The sequence below is a fragment of the Pinus tabuliformis genome, chromosome 7 (genome assembly GCF_031772625.1).
Source record: "Pinus tabuliformis cultivar Carrire ecotype Pingquan chromosome 7, CPIR1, whole genome shotgun sequence".
NCBI classification, from domain to species: Eukaryota; Viridiplantae; Streptophyta; class Pinopsida; order Pinales; family Pinaceae; genus Pinus; species Pinus tabuliformis.
Window position 1 is genome coordinate 812,977,448 of NC_142293.1, and position 17,685 is coordinate 812,995,132.

Consider the following 17,685-nt stretch of genomic DNA (forward strand, 5'->3'; position numbering starts at 1 on the left):
ACGCTATATCGGAATCATCGAAGTCATCTTCAAAGGAATTGAAGAAATCAACATCAAAAGGCAGCGTACCAAGTGCAGTGTCATTCAACGCTTCCACCACTTGTTACTTTAGACTGAATCTCAGCGTAAATACCAGCGCTTCTGCATCCCGGCAATGGAACCTGATTCACGCACGTAGGTGTGCTTTGATATCATCAACGCAGGTGTGCTTTAACTGAGGTAATGCTTCACGCAGAGCTCACGTACCCAGCAGCCGCACCATACTCTCAGAGCTCAATTTGACAGCCTCACGATGGCTCTTGGGGTCACGCAACAAGAGACCGTTTGGTGGAATAGTTCTGGTTTTGTTCTAGTTTCAACAGAGGGTTCTTCAACAGAGCAGCTATGAAGCGAAATGGCGGAATGGTTATGCGTTAGACAGTGGCAGTGACTATAGAGTGGCAACGACTGTAGAGGGGACAGAGAGCACAGTAGATAGTGGACAGTAGGCAGACTCCACAGGGGTAGAGGACAGAGAGCATAGTAGGTAGAAGGGAGTTACAACTAATTTGGGAGCTGGCTCTGATACCATGTCAGGCCAGGCAGTAACTCCTCAAAGAAAAATTGATTCGTATATCATATTCCTTCAGGTCATCTTTATTATATACATGAGGGAGAGACTATTCAACATTAAAGACTATAAGAAATGACATCAGTCACCATAAGGCCACCTTCTAAGCATAAGTATAGTAGAAATTTCATCTATAGGTTCAAAATAACGTTGATAGAAATTCATAACTCAACATTTCCAAAGTTGGCCCTTTGATCATACATGTAGAATATAAAAAGGAAGTGACAATGAGTTCCTTTTGGCTCATAATTAGTGAAATATATCCTACTTTTATCAATGATATCAACAACTACATGAGCAATAAGATGAGATAAGTCCCAATAATAAATATTTTATTGGGACTTACATTGTAATCATCATACACAGTGCACCAACCCCAATTAGTGAATTGTAATTTTTATGAGAAGATAATTAACATATGAAAACCCCATGTGAATGAATTCTCTAAATCATTATTTTCCCATAACATAACATCTATGAGAATTCCTCTCCCTCCTATAGAATTTTGATATTACAAGATAATGGACACTACAAAATTGGGTACTACAAGGTCATTTCCAACACTAACACCAATACACCTCATATCATGAAACCACATTATAAGTCAGTTTGGTCATCTATCAATAAGTTGTTGAACTGCTCACAACTCATGTTCCTTGACTATATTTAATTTGTTTGGTTGCACTACATTTATGCATATTTATCTATAGGAGGGTGTATAAATGTTTACATATAGAGAAAGGAGAATTCACCATAATTTTTTGAGGAAACATACAATGCAATACGGAAGTTATGTACTCATGTATTGTTAACGATTCCAATAGAACACTCCTACCAACTGAATAGAATATTATAATGAATCTCTTCAATCCAATTATTCCAAAATAGAAGGGAAATCGGTTATATCTGTAATTTCGATAAAGCTTCATTTTACATAGTGTGAAAACATAAGTAACTAGTAAGTTTTTCAAACAATAAGTTTTAATTCTTTAATGCTAAGAACCATAAATATAGCCATTTGAAGTGTTACCCCTCATACTGCATGAGGTGACATTTTTTTTTTTTCTCATGAGCTAGTCACATAATATACTTTTTGATGAAATTGATTTATCATTGAACAGATGCAGAGCCAATTTTATGAGCACACACACTTTCCCTAACATTACATTGATCATTCCACTAGCTAAGTTCTACCAACATTTATGCAAATTGTATATAATCTTGAATTGTGGACAAGATTGTTTTCCATCTGTCCACTCATATTCATAGCAAGGCCTACATATTAGAAATGCACACTCATTGCAAGCTACAAAGAGCTCCGCATCTGCTGCTAATCCAACATCATAACCACATATCTAGAAAACATGGTTTTTTATGTATTGTTGAGGCTTAGGCTACAATAATTGAATAAAATATCCAAATAAGAACTTGTGAGATAACAAAATACATTAAATGAAAAATAAATCATGGTAAATCATTTTTAAAAAGGCAGGAAAGTATCTAGACTGATAATCCATAAAACATACAATCCAAACTTGTCAAGTAACACCTCTTAAATGACAAATAATGAGAAATAATACTTGACATTTCTTGAAGAGGAATAAAGTGTTCCAATTACAACTGGACATCCAAAACATAATATAGCTTTTAACTAAAATATATAGGAAGTAGTCAATTTGAATCCATATTTATTTCACATTTATATATTTAATAGATCACATCCTTTTCTAAATATCTAAATTACATTATGAAATATTCATTTCCAAGAGCACCACTCAACTCAAGCTATTCTTTGGAACCAATTGTAGCTCCAGAAAAAACCAAAACGTCAAATCCATCTTAAAAATATTGAACCCAGTTTGGATGTGCTTTGTAATTATTTCAACATATATTTCTATGTACTAAAAATTTCCCCTTCTAGATATGGACAAAATTTAATGGAAAATACAACTCATACCTTAAAAAAGAAAAAGAAGACAGAATGGCTCCAATTTCAAAGAAGAAAATAATTGTCATAATACATGGGAAAAAGTAAAAATTCTCCAACTCCAATGAGAAAGGACAAAACAAAGTCCCTTTTACTAAAAAAAACCTTAGTAAATATATGTTGAGATTTGTCTCTTTGGAGGTACTCAAAACCATAGGCTAGGGGGTTGCGGAGGAGTTGGCCCACAAAAGTGGCTTGTGGGCTAAGAACCTAAGCCTATGGGATTTGCACCCAAGCATGTGGGTGTGACTCTGTGAGGATAATTCTACATGTGATGATTTGAGTTGATATAGGACACGAAGAGTAAATAAATGCAACAAAACTCACATGAATATGAGTTGTAGAAGTGAAGATATCAATTGTTGAAGTTATGATGTGGGCTTGTAGCACAAAGGACAAGTTGACCTTAGCTTGTAGAGGTGCCCTTTAGGGCTAGACATTTCCACATGAGACATGTATAAATAATAGGTAAGGGAGACCTCATTTCACACATCCAATATGCAATAACATCAAGGATAATCTATGAAATGGGCAGTGAAGTCTGAGGCTAAGGAAGACAAGTTTTTGGAAGTGCCTTGGCACTATTTTGGAGCGAATTTCTTGTTGGTCTGAGGATGCATTTCTAAGGTAACAAGACATGTATTTCTATGCGATTATATGTGTGATTAGTCTCTGTTATGGTCCACAGGTACCTGTTGTAGGAACAACGTGTATTGGAGGTTGTTTTGAGGGTGGTGAGGGCTATTAAGGCTCTTTGCTTCAAGATCCAGCCTCTAAGATGGATAGCGCAGGATAACAGGGTATACTATAGCCATAATAGTGGTATTATCATGTGCTAGAGGTTGCATATCTTTCTGTTGGTTGACATGTTGTTGTAGGATGAATTGAGGAGGATCCTTAGGCCCTATAACAAGTGCTTTGGATGCCCTATAAGACAACAAAGATAGCAACGTGATTGGACAAGGGAATATAGTGATAGGGAAAATTCAAGTTCTGTAGGAGTAAAGATATCTTGAGAAAGAATACCTCTCACAGTCACCTTCATGAAGTCCAATTCTAATAAGTAGTGAATAAGACATGCCTATTTATATAAATATGCATAAATCACCATGTAACAAACAATTAGAAGCACCAAAGTTTACAAGAAAGCGTTATGAGGAATTATCTCTAACATCCACCTCATTGATCTCAGCTAAGTACTTCCTTTATGTTTTATGTTTTGGCTATCCAATAACTTGTATTCAATTTGCAAAGGGAAACAAGCTCATTGAAACAAACAAAGGCAAAGGTATGTATTTATAAGATATCTATAATCAAGAATTGAGTCATCTTATGGTTTATAAAATTTAATATTGGTAGTTTCTATCCAATAGTGTAAACCCCTAGGTAACTCATGAAGAACCCTAGTCATAGGGTTTGTAAAAGATATTTTGATTTCCAAAGTTTGTAATTGGAAACTTTAATTGCCTAGGAAATCCTAGATTGACTTCACAGTTTTTGGTATTGTATAGTTTTCTTTGTTGTACTTGTCATTAAGTATTGTAGGTATAAATTTTGATTCATGAGAGAGAACACTCCAAGGAAAAACCCTACAAGGTTTGTAAAAGGAGCAACTCCAAGTATGTCTATTTGTAAAAAATTATTTATTAAAATTATTTTAAAATTTTCCTTGTATTACTAACTATTTTATGTTTAGTATTTTGAATCGTAAAAGATTCTTGTTAGGAAGATCAATCACTAGATTGAATCTACCTCTATCATATCTCTTTTCATTTGTTCATTTTTGTGGAAACCCTAATTTTTAGGGTTCACTATAAAACTCTAACTTGTTGATGCTTAGAATATATTGTCGATAATATTGAAACCCTAGGCTACTTAGGGTTTGTAAGTCTAACAATATTTAGGTTTTTTGGTAATAATTTGGTAAAACCTAATCTTTTAGGGTTGTCATAAAACCCTAAACCTTTAGGGTCTGGTGAATTATTGAAACCCTAGTCAAAATTTCTAAGTTTTAATGTTTGTATCCATGCAGAAGATTAGCATTAATGAAACCCTAGATATAAACTTGCTAGTTCTAGGGTTTGTAACAAAACGTAGTAAAGTTTATCATGAAATTATAAAAATCATATTGTTGAAACCTTAGATGTACAATATTTTATTTTGTGGATGGTGTGTCTAGTTTCTCGGACTTAAAGAATTTCTTTACTATTAAGTTGTTAATACCTAAGATTTAATTTTGGAATTGAGGGATTATGTAAAAAACCATAGCAGAAGATGTCAAGATGGATATAAAAGATTATTCAAGTTTAAGCTATGAATGTTTGACTACTTATGATGATGATGAACTAACATTATATCACAAGAATTTTCAATATTACAAGAGAAAACATTATAAAAGAAACCTTATTTATGTTTACCCTAGTTTTTCTCAACATCTATGGTCTTGGAAGATTTGCAATGTATAAATAACAAATTTCTTGAAATCAAATGCAATTCAAAACTAAAGCACACACCTGGTATCCAAGCGCTTGGTGGGCTAAAGTTAATTCATACTTCAATGAGTTTTTTTGGTGTATATGACTCAAACCATAGTTAATATTTTAAATGCATATATGTGAATGAAAGTATCTGCAAACCGAAGGAAGGAGGAGAAGTTAGATACAATAAATAATTAACAAAATATACGAAAAGTCATATTAGTTCCTTATGCCGAATTAATAGGGTAAGAGTTTATCCCACTGCCTTGCATCAAAACTGACATTTTATGGTATTTCACTCAATTACAAACACAATTTCCAAAGAAAGACAAATACTACATGATCTTTTCATGGAAAAGTTTATTATTTCTTATAAAACTTTATGTAACTCCTACTCGACCAAGACATACAACACAAATATAAAAAAAAAAATTGTTATATCACCTAAACCCTTACCATTTTGAGTTATTTTCTTCAGATACTTGTTCTACTTATACATCCAAATTGAAACTAGTTGTCCTACACATATTCATGAGACCAATGAGGCAAACTTAGATTAAATTTTACCAAATATTAAATTTAATTGCATGAATAAACAATAATTAAAAAGACTTGTGTGCATGCATACCTGAATGAGATCCTCTTGTTTTCGAGAATAAATTGCTGGAGTAGTTTAATCTTGTAGCGAACTCCCCTCCACTCGATGAAGCAACAATGAAGTGAACATTGACTTTGTTGTTGCTCTGTTGCATCGAGAGTTTTTTGCTCCAAGGCTATCCAAATCCTAATTTATTCTCTATTGAATAGGTCCAACCACGTGAATGTGGAAGCTCTCATGGCCCCTCCCCCCCACTCACATCATTCTCAATTACCCAGTACCCAATCTATCTACTATATACAAAATAGTTGAAAGTAAGACATTAAATTACATCAAAAAAAAATTAGAAAACATTCATTCATTTGTAAATCCACAAAATATTTCATCTCAATAAATGTCATCATAAAAAATATGTTAACATAATGTGAAACAAGGTCATGTACATAGAAAAACATATAGAAATTATTCATTAACATATAAAATTCATTCATTCATTAATCATAGACAAAATACTTCATCTCAAAAAAAATTATCATCAAAAATATGTTTTCATAATATGGTACATGATGTTTTCATAATTGGAATGGGCATCATTTGGATGAGAACCATCATGAGATGAATATGGAAACAAAAAGTATGTTATGAATAGTGTGATATGTGCTACATTAGTGTTATGAATTGGTGATAGATCTTATACCTTATCATTGTAATTACTATAAATACAAGACCATTCTATAAAAAAAGGAGATGAGTAATCAATATTGTTCAAACATAATTGTTTTGTATTTATCCTAACTAATCACATATTGGGTTGGATCAAATATCTTGAGGTGCATACCTCTTTTAGAGCAAAAAAAAATATTTGATCCCTCTTAGTGCTTGGTAGATCTGGAGTTTAGATGGATCTAGGCTTGTAATTATAATAAATCATCCAAGATATCTAAGGAAATTTACACCCATATTTAATGTTGTTGCTCATAGTAAATTAAATATCACCAAATACCATTAAGTATGCATAATAATTTTGGGATTCACTATAGCCCCACATGACCCTTAAAATTTATGATAGATCAAAGTTCTTTAAGCTTCTGAGCGTGAACATGCAATATGCTCCATTGCTATACTACAAATTACTCAAAAAAGATTGTTGATCCATTGCTCTACTAGAGATTACTCAACAATATTTGGTTTAACATATTTAATGGTCTCAAATTAATTTCACAAGAAACTTACACAAAGTGAATCCTTCAGTAAGCCATTAGTCCCTCAATACTTCCATTTCTTAGTGCCCATTTTCCATAAATTCAAGAAGCTTTATTAGAATTTTCATATGGCCCTTTAGTTTAGGTTGGTGGCTTCAACACCAGATGTCCTCACTAGTTAGGTAGCCCATAATTACACATGGATAATCTATTACCTAGAGATTTTTTGTCACTCTAATTCAAGGGCACAATTTTAGCCTCATGTGTGGTTCCCCTAGTTCACTTGCAATCACTTCCCTATCACTTTCACACATTCCCATTCCACTATTCTTTTCTATATGTTTCACCACCCCCACATATGCTCCCAACATGAGAATTTATTTGGGTCTCTCCTTGCAATATGTAGTTATTCAAGAATCTCGAAAATGGGTAGGTAGCACATACCCTTAGAATTAAATATTGGGGTTTACAATAGGTCATGCATGACCATGCACCTCTGCTCAATTGTCATATATGCATAATTTTGGGATTGTTGAGGTAACCTATACATATATCATGCTTGCAGTTGGAAATGTGGTGCAATGGAACAACCAAATTGTATGCACTATGAGAGAAAAATCTTGTCTATATGGCTTGAGGATCCATGCCAAGATCATGTACAAGAAAAATTAGTGCAGTGTTATACGCTTGGTGGATTTTGATGGGTAGATAAGGTGCCTTAATGCACACATTACTAAAAATCCAAACCATTAGGAACACTCACTGTGCATACATATTAGGCACACATTCCTTGGGCATATGTGTGGATGAAAGAGTTGCAATGGATAAAAAACTTATGGCATAGAAAAAAAGGATGACTTGTGATGGAGTGAATTAGAGCACACAAATGAAAAAATAAGTGGACTTTCTGCAACTCATCTAGACCAAATGGAGCAATAGGTCACTCAACCTAGTTCATTCCAACAACAGTGGCATGACAGAAAGAAATTATATGCATATATATGAAACTTGTATGGAATAAGCTAAGGAATACAAGGACATACATGTAAGGAGACAATGAGCTTTGGATTGTGTGGCTTAGCCACAATGAAATGACTTGTGCTACCTTATGAATATGATCCTTAAGATAGATTCTACAATTATGTGTGTTATGAATAGTGTGATAGAGTGTATACCTTATCATTGTAACTACTATAAATACGAGGTCATTCTGTAAACAAAGGAGATGAGTAATCAATGTTGTTCAAACAAACTATTCTGTATTCTTTAGCTTAAGCATGTTTGTTCTAGTATTCATTATATATAATCATGTTATACTATTGATTCTCCTATACTATTTAATTCAATGTGATTAATTAGGATAAATACATGATGTTACATATGGGAAAAAAATAAACAAGAAGTTGATAACAAGCATGATGATTACATATAGGATTGGTATTTAATACGAAGAGCTAACCTATTCAGATATGGTTCTTAAACCTAACAACATGAGAAATTAGGTGTAATAAGGCTATATTCATCATATCCTTCTTCTGGGCAACAGTTAGCAATAAATGGTTTGGTCTTCCTTATCAGTTATGTTGATGTCTTGTAACTGAAACATAGTGGGTTGGACACCCAAGCGTTCTCCAACAATGCATATATGCATGTAAGTTCAAGTAGAATGTGGCTCACATAATTTCTCTCACTCCAACCTTTCTCTTTCTCATTACGAGTTTGTCAACTCATAGCACCTCCATTTCGGGTATTTCTTATAGACTAAGAAGACCGGAGTTCTAAAGTTATGGTTACCAATGATAGATTGAAAAGCACACTTAGTTAGTTGAATAGGGGACTAAGGACACGAGTTATTGGATAGATTCTATTTTCATTCAAGAGAATTCACTATCACATACGTGTGGAAATAGGACCATGAATGAGAAGCACATTATATTAACAAATAAAAATTACATAATGTATATACATGTACAAAATTTACCAGAGTCTGTGATAAAAGAATATCTTCCCTTGGGAGGGGAAACTATATTCTAAGTTTTCCAGAGAGTTTAACATGTGAAATATATTATCATTCAACTCACAATGGAGGATTGAGCCTCATAGCACCATGAATGATGACTGTAATGGTGTTGGGATCTTCTTGGGCCCAGATCATGTGCACTTAGGACTAACAAAAGAGTTGAGGTCACTATGATGTTCATTAAATCAAAACAAGGTTGGTCTGATATTCATCAATCAAAATGAAAAGTAAATTACCAATCTTCTGCTTGCCAAGTCACTGGTGGATATCGCATGTCTCACTGGACATTCATTGTAGCCATGATGATGCCTTCTTCTACCTAAGTGTTTCCTTCAGCATCTAGAGTGCTAGAATCCTCAGGGGCCTCTTCCATGATGTAACACCCATAAGGATTTGGATGAGGGGGGAGGGAGGAGCATCTATATGAGGAGGCAGAGGAGACACGATGGAGGAAGGGGAACTCAAGGGAGACATAGTAGGGTATGGGAGGTTGGTGGGGTAATCAATTTTTAGGTCTTTGGAAAGTTTTTTTAGTGAGGTGGAATGGATGAGTTGTGCAGAAAACTTCACTATCCAATTATTAGCTTTAGACTTGTCCTGCTCCCTATCTTTTAGCTAACAGGCCAAAATATTATGGAGAGCCCAGAGGGACATGCGCCCCCTATAGGTCTCCTCCTCTTCCATCTCAACCACACTTGTTCTGATGTCCTCAAGGATGTTGATATCAAATTGTGTTGCAATGGATGTGTCGTCCATAGTGTTGGGGGGATGCCCAGATCCTCTTCCCTTCCCTGAGTGGCGACCCCTTCCTATGTAGCTTCTCATAATGGAGTTGCAGGGGTTGGGTGTCATGATATTGTGGTTGAGCTAGGCCATATTCATTCATTCTTGATTTTATTAATGTAGGGTCGCTATCCTCATGCTTTGATCTTCCTCAAGCCCTTGAGATGGCTATCCCTGAGCTAAATTAGTTGTTGAATAATAAGGTTGTGGACAATAACTTACATTAGAAAAATTTCACTAAGCATCAATTAGAGCCATGTCTAGAAAAAGAAAGAACACGTGGAACGGGCCAAACGAGGCACCAGACAGTTAGTGGGTAAACCATAAACTAAAGAGCATATTAGAAGGCAAATCGAAAAATCCACATGCCCCACCTAGCAAAGTAGAGCTATCAATCTAGGAGGCTAAGGTTAAAGTAATAAGGTTGAGGGTAGAAGTAGGGATCAATGGTGGAGGGGAGGAATGAGCTAGGGTTAAATGAATAGGTATGGATCAATGGCAAAGGCATGCAAAACAAGGTCCATGGCTTAGGAAGGGATCGATGGTGGAGGCAAGGATCGATGGTAAAGGGGGGTGCAGGCTAGGGTTAAAGGAATAGGTAGGGATCAATAACAGAGTTAGGCAAAATAAGGTCGATGGTTGAGGCAGTGATCGATGGTGGAGGCAGGGATCGATTGTGGAGGCTGGAGGTGTGGGCTAAGTAGGTATCAATGGTGGAGGCGGGAATCAATGACAGAGGCACTCGATGGCTAAGGCAGGGATCGAAGGCAGAGGCACGTGACTTAGGAGGAAAATAATAGGTTGGGTTACGATTTTCTTTATAAATAAGGCCCTGTCATGATTTTTTTTATAAATAAGGCATTGAGACTTAGTTTTTACTTTTTTCTATTTTTTTAACATTTAATGTTTAATTATTTTTTTATTCAATATTAAATCCAATATAATCTTAAATTCCGTTTTATAGATATTTTGGAGTGAGTGGCATGATTTTTGAGGCAATAAATGCCTTGAAACTTGTCATTTTCAAAATTCCTTTAGGTAATGATACATAAGAAAGAAAATTGTTTAGTGGTGTGACACTACAAAGGGTTGCCTTATATGCATGAGGGACATATCACATGAGAGTTTGGTATCTTGGAGACATGTCCTCTAATTCTTATGTAGGCCACTACATCACGTGAACCATTGATCAACAATACCCCAAAATTCAATACATGAGCACCATAAGACTAAAAAATCTCCAAGAGTATTAGGGAATATTAGTTCTTTACATTAAGTGAGGTTTCGATACTCATGTCTACACAACAAAAATTTTCTTTTGCAAAGATTTATTTTATGTTATAAGAAATTTCACTTCTACATCTCTAATGAAACATTAATGTAGCTCCAATATTCAATCCATGTGGCACCAACACAATTGACAAGGTAACTACCCATTATTTTCCATTCCATGACCCCAACTATGGCATATTGGTTCAATCAATGCCATGTCACAACCTAGAGGATAAACTCACCTAACCAAAGGATTGGCTGACTTTGACTAGGTCCATGCATGCCTTACTTCACTAAGATATAAGGAACATTGTAAATATCATCTTCAATTGATACACATGAGGTCAATGATTAAATGTTTCACCTCTTTATCACTTGACCCCTTCTTATTTTGTATTAAATATGTAATATGAACAATTCTAAATGATTAAGAAATCAACCAATCAAATTAAAGGAAAACAAGTATGATTTAAGTTATGGAGTAATCTAGCTTTTGAGAGCCCTAATTACACAAATGTGGACATAAGTTAAACTATTTTCTCTCTATTATATTTTGACATTAAATATTCCTTTAATTATTATTAACAATATGCGTGTAGCTTTAACACTAGAAAAGGGAAATCCTTCCAGAAAATCACCATAAGTAATAGTAAAAACTTATATAAAAACTCAAAAATATTATTTGCATAGTGAGTTGCACATACACATATCAACCCACCAAAAACAATTATCATAGAACTTAGTTAAAATTAGTATTGTGAACCGATAGCGAAGGGTTTCAAATGACAAAGGTACAATACATATCTAGGGTAGGGAAGTCGGGCCACTTTAAGTATCCACGACAAGAGACTCTTTAGTGTTTCAAAGAGCTTGGAAGAAAATACAATGTCTGATAGGTGTTGACGTCTATGGGTCAAACTATACCACACTTTTTTTTCCAAAAATCTGTAAGCCTCCTCACAGTACTATATATTATAACATAGTATGGATCAATAGTATCTATTAATATAGCTTTTCTCTTGCAGCTCGGAGGTGAGAGGAGGCGGGCTTGGGATAGGGAAATGGTGGAGACGAGATTTCCTCTTGCAACTCAAAGGTGGGTGGATGCGAGCTTTCCTTTTGCACCTCAAAGGTGGGCAGAGGTGGGCGCGGGCTAGGGTGATAATAATAATTTAAAATATACTAGAAAATAATAATTCAAAAATCATTTTAGCAAATAATAATAATTCAAAACATATTACTAACTTATATAGTTTTCCAAACCCTCCCATATTTTTATATGAGTCTTCAAACCCTCCCATAATGCCAATGCATGTATCTACTATAAACCTCCCATAAGTACATACCGTAAGAATGTGTTATCCCTGGGGTATCATGAATTTTCCATACAAGCATTGCATGGAATTAAAATTCCCTTTATGCAATCAATGGTCTAGATATATCATACATAGTGACACCGTTCCATAATTCCACTAACTCATTGATAAGAGGCTCGATATATACATTCATATCTTTGACCTGATATGTACCCAATTGATTGAACATATAATACATATAAATTATTACATATATGAGTAAACAAAAAAAAATATAAGACATAATTATAAGGCATAATTGAACATATATGAGTAAATTAAAAAAATAATATAGGACATAATTATGAAACAAACAAGACAAATAAGATGTTATTGTGCTAAAAAAATTATTCTAAGCAAATTAATACTTGGAACAATCATTGTCAACATTATGTGCTCCCTCTTTATTGACTTCCATGGAGGAATGTTATTGTTGATAACAAAAACGAGCCACATCGAGTAAGTAGATCTGGCCTCTCCAAATGGATTGACACTATTAGTTGCTAATGAAAGCCTAAGATTATGAGGTTCTTATTTAAACAATCACCACTTTTCCTCTTTATTCCTAAATGCATATCCATTTGCAGACATTCAAAGAACACCATCTTCACTTCTATTCCTTGCATGGTAATCCATACATTTTACTATGCTTTTCCACCTAAACAATTGTCATGAACATGGAATTATGGGAATATAACAAAGAACCTTGTGAGGAACCTTTTTTGTTACTTTATTAGTTTGATATCTACTCTCATCACATTTCGGGCATTTTTCTTTCAACACATGTTCTTTATAATGGAGGATATAATGATTAGGGCATGCATGAATAACTTGATAATTCATTCCAACGTCTTTCATAAGGACATGTAAATCTTAGTAAGTACGAGGTAAAACATTTGACGGTGCTAAAAAAAATTCACCTGGTAATCTACAACATAAAAAAAGTAGTATTGGTTAATGTACTAAACAATATTAATTGTACATATTTCATCCAAATGTTACAAATTAATTAAATGTTGCAGATGAACATACTAACATTAAAAACAACGAGAAAAACAATTACTTTATCGTGTATATAGTACTAAAAATCACAAAATATATTACATACCCTAGGATTTGTGTCACACATGTGTTTGAAACACCATTCACCACCTTTAAGTTTACCAGCAACAATAGAGAAAAGAGAACAGATGTTTTTGAGCCTTCATAAAGAGATTTATTTTCCATATCAAGTACAAGATAATTAAAAGCACGATAATCATATTGGTTGTCATCATCATCCATTCCAACATTATTAAATGTCTTCAGGATCAATCCATTTGTCCCATATTATTCAACTATGTTATCAACATCATTATCTTCTTCCATAGGATCATTAGCTTGATCCTCAATATTAATCACTCCATGTTCTTGAATAGGTGCTTGTACTACAACCACCTCTTCCTCGTCGAGAAATGCCCTAGGGGGTGATACTATACAATTACAATCAATAAAGTAATATTAGTATATATAGCAAATATTGAAATGTCTATATAACAACAATTTACAAATATAATATATAAGGAAAAAAAAGACAACAAAGACAAAGAGAAAGACAACTTAGGTGAGACCAAGAAATAAAGAAAACAAATCAATGATGATGTTTGTGCAATTTATCAAGATATTTAAGAATATGTTGAAAAAATATAAGAAATATGTTACTTTTCTTGACATGTATGAAGTGAGACACTTTCTGAGATATATAGTCATGACCATAGTAAAAACATATTGATCTTATTTTTCATTCATCATTGTAATGTCATATTTTGCATAATTTACTTTAAAAAATTATTAATAATGCTCCATAAAAACCCATGATTAACCTCTAAATCCTCCAGGTCCAAATTAACCCCCTAAAAAATATACCCCTAAACCCCTAACCTCTAAGCCCTTAAACCCCTAACCTCTAATCCCTTAACCCCTAACCCCTTATAAACCCTTAAATAGTAACCCCTTAAGCCCATAAATTAATTAACTCATAACTTGACCTAACCCCTTAATCGACCCTAACGAAAATAATCAAATAATATTTCTAGTCCACATCAAGATGACAACATAGTTCAAACACCTCCCAAAAGAATATTATAAAATACATTTACAATAGAAATATAATACAATTTACAATACAAAGACATACAATCTAAAATACAATATACATATAAAAATTTACAAAAACAATCTACAATACAAAGGCATATAATAAATAACTTACAAATGGATGATATTCATGTCCCCCTTCAACATTTTCATACTATCTACAATGCTTTTTAGTTGATGTTAATAGATTTCTCCTTGGTCTCAAGCCATTGCATTTTCTATAATGGCAATAACATTTTCCATCTTTAGAAACCCTCGATGTTGATCCTATGTATCCTTGGTCTCCTTGAGGAATGTAATGTGACATTTTTTACCACTAAAATTTCAATGATGATAAGCCTACAACCTTTCAAAAAAGTCACAACTAATATATATAGCAACTATGTCAGAGTTATATGATGTTAGGGCCTACGCGCGCACACACACACACACACATATATATCATATAGTATAATATTAATATTAATATTAATATATTATAGATATTAATATGAATATTATTTACCATTTGTAGGAAATTGGGCAACACATTTTCATATTGGATACATCGTTGGATATACGACGTAAAAGAACATAGGTCAGATATTCGACGACAAGAGGGATTATAGGAAACCATCGGATAGTCAATGGGATAAGATAATTGTCGAATATTTCATGGGTACATATATGTCGTCAAATATTCGATGGTAGTTGGCATTTAGAAACAAAAAACAAAAAAATCATTTAACTTCTAACAATTTTTTTTATTTTGTCCATTCTGTCATTAGAATTTAAACCCAAATGTAGTAGCGATGTGTGTCTATTTTGGAATAAATATTTCATCATTTTAATTTAATTATCAATAATTACTAGGTGAATGGTAAGGATTTAACTTTCATAAAATATTCAAGAATATTCTTAGTAATACTCACAAATTAAAGGTTGAGATTTATTTCAAAAGTAGTTGTGCCCTTTATATCATATTAATTAAACTGATTAATTAAAAAAAATTGTCATATGAACAAATTTGATATAAAATGAATTATGATTTTTTGGACATGTGGTATTGATAAGCCATACTTGACCCATATATTGTAATAAAGTTTGTTTATAGATTTAGAATTTCCATGATTAAGTGTAGGTGAATCTCCATAGTTAAGAATATTATTAGATTTATTTTTATATGTGTATTTATTTAAATCATATATAAATTTTTTAATAATTACTAATAATAATAATTTAAAATAATTTTTTTTTTAATTATTTAAAAAAAAATTGATAAAATTAAATGTATAATAAAAATAAATAATTTTTTTTAATTATGAGTTAATGTCTATCTATATTCGTAATAAATTAATTAATGTATATTAATTATGCCGATAGGCGTTCTATTATGAGGTTTTTCTTACAGACACTATAGAGATTCATCATCCTCCACTATAGAGATTTCCTCTAGGTCTCCTATACAACGTCATCTATTTTTTTTTTCCAGGTGTCAGTCTATCTCCTTTTTGTTGTGTACAGATACCTCCTTTCTCCTTTCTGCACACCAGTTCAACTACCATATCCAACTTAACTTCGAGGATCATTCACGTGTTTTTGTTAGGCCTAATGCATGAGTTTTAGTTAGAACTTGGCTTGAATCCTACCATAGGTGCAAATCACTGAGTTGATACAAATAAAAAAAGAAGAGTCCTTGCTTTTCCATGCATGACTGGGATAGAGAATTGCTTCCATTCCATAATCATAAAAAGAAAATATAGAAGCAGCACCAGATCTATGATCTGAATTCTACCCCTCTCATTCTTAAAACATTTTGGGACTATATTTGAAATTGCATTCGGTGGATGCTCGGACTAGGACGAGGGGGCACAAATCCTACAGTTATTCGGGAAGTTGTAGGACGAAACACAAAAATGATCAAGAGGGAACAAACAACACTTACCACAACACTAGAAAAACACTTATGTTTTATGAGAGTAGATTACATCATTATCTTCAAAGAAGTCACATTTACTATTTTATCCACACCTATAATCACGAAAATGTAACAATCCATCTGGAGGTCTATATCTGTAAGATTGTATAGAGCATCTAGAACATCTATCTCCTCCTATTTGGGATCACTAAAGTCATAAGTTGGGTCTCACGAACCTCTAAACTGGAGGATATGGAACTGAATAAACATAATCAACGGTTTCTTACTTTGCTCTGGTTGGGTATTATATTGAACTAGTCAAGATGTTGAATGAAATGATGGTCGATAAGTTTTTGGTCCAACTTCTGCAACATTTGTAGCTTGAACTCCCATCTAGGTGAGTGAAGGAGGTTTTGTTGCTACCCATTGTTATCTCACAACAGGGGAGTATATTCCTTAAGGCTAACTCGCTATAGAAATACGTCTACTTCTCCAAAAAAGACGACCTCCATGAGCATTGAAACCATATGTTTGATGAGAGTAGATTGTAAAGTTGTCTTCATAGAAGACGCATTGACTAGTTTATGTAGGACTATAATCCCTAAAATGTAACTATCCATTTGGAGGTCTATATCTGTAACATTTTATGAAGCATCTAGAACATCTGTCTCCTCCTCTTTGGGATCACTAAAGGCACAACCTGGGTATCACAAACCTCTAACTTTAGAGGATATGGAATTGAATAAACAGAATCAACAGCTGCATACTTTGCTTTGGTTGGGTATTTATCTTGAACTAGTCGAGATGTTGAATAAAATTATGGTGGATAAGATATTGGTCTAGCTCCTGCAATATTTGTACCCTGAACGCCTATCTAGGTGAATGAAGGAGGTGTTGTTGCTACCCATTTAAATATCACAACAGGGGAGTATCTTCCTTTAGGCCAACTCACAACAGAAATATCTTGGCTACTCTAGAAAAAACCGCATCCATGAGGTATGTTTAACAGTTCACTGAAGATGCCAGGTGGGCCTCATGCAAGGGAGGCCCTTGCATGAGGTCCACATTATTGTTATTGGTTTTTAAAGCTTTTTATTTTTGTGATATTCTGTGGTTATATATATTTTTTTATAAAGATGGTTTTATTTTTCTATTTCTCCTTGAATTTGTGAGATTGTGACGCCTGTCGAAGTCACAATTTGAACCTTCATAGGTTGTTACTCAATATTTATTTATTTTGGTGAAGAGTAAGTTTATTTAATTTGTTTCAAAGATCGATTGCTTTCCCTATTTTTCTTCGAATGTTTCTGATTCTGATGCCCGCCAAAGGTGAATACTCTTTGTTTGT

The 17,685-nt window shown here is 33.5% G+C and overlaps 1 pseudogene; it reads left to right on the top strand.

Moving 5' to 3' along the window:
- Nucleotides 1–17,685, top strand: part of LOC149250062 (protein RETICULATA-RELATED 3, chloroplastic pseudogene) — a 43,254-nt pseudogene that overhangs the window by 24,223 nt on the left and 1,346 nt on the right.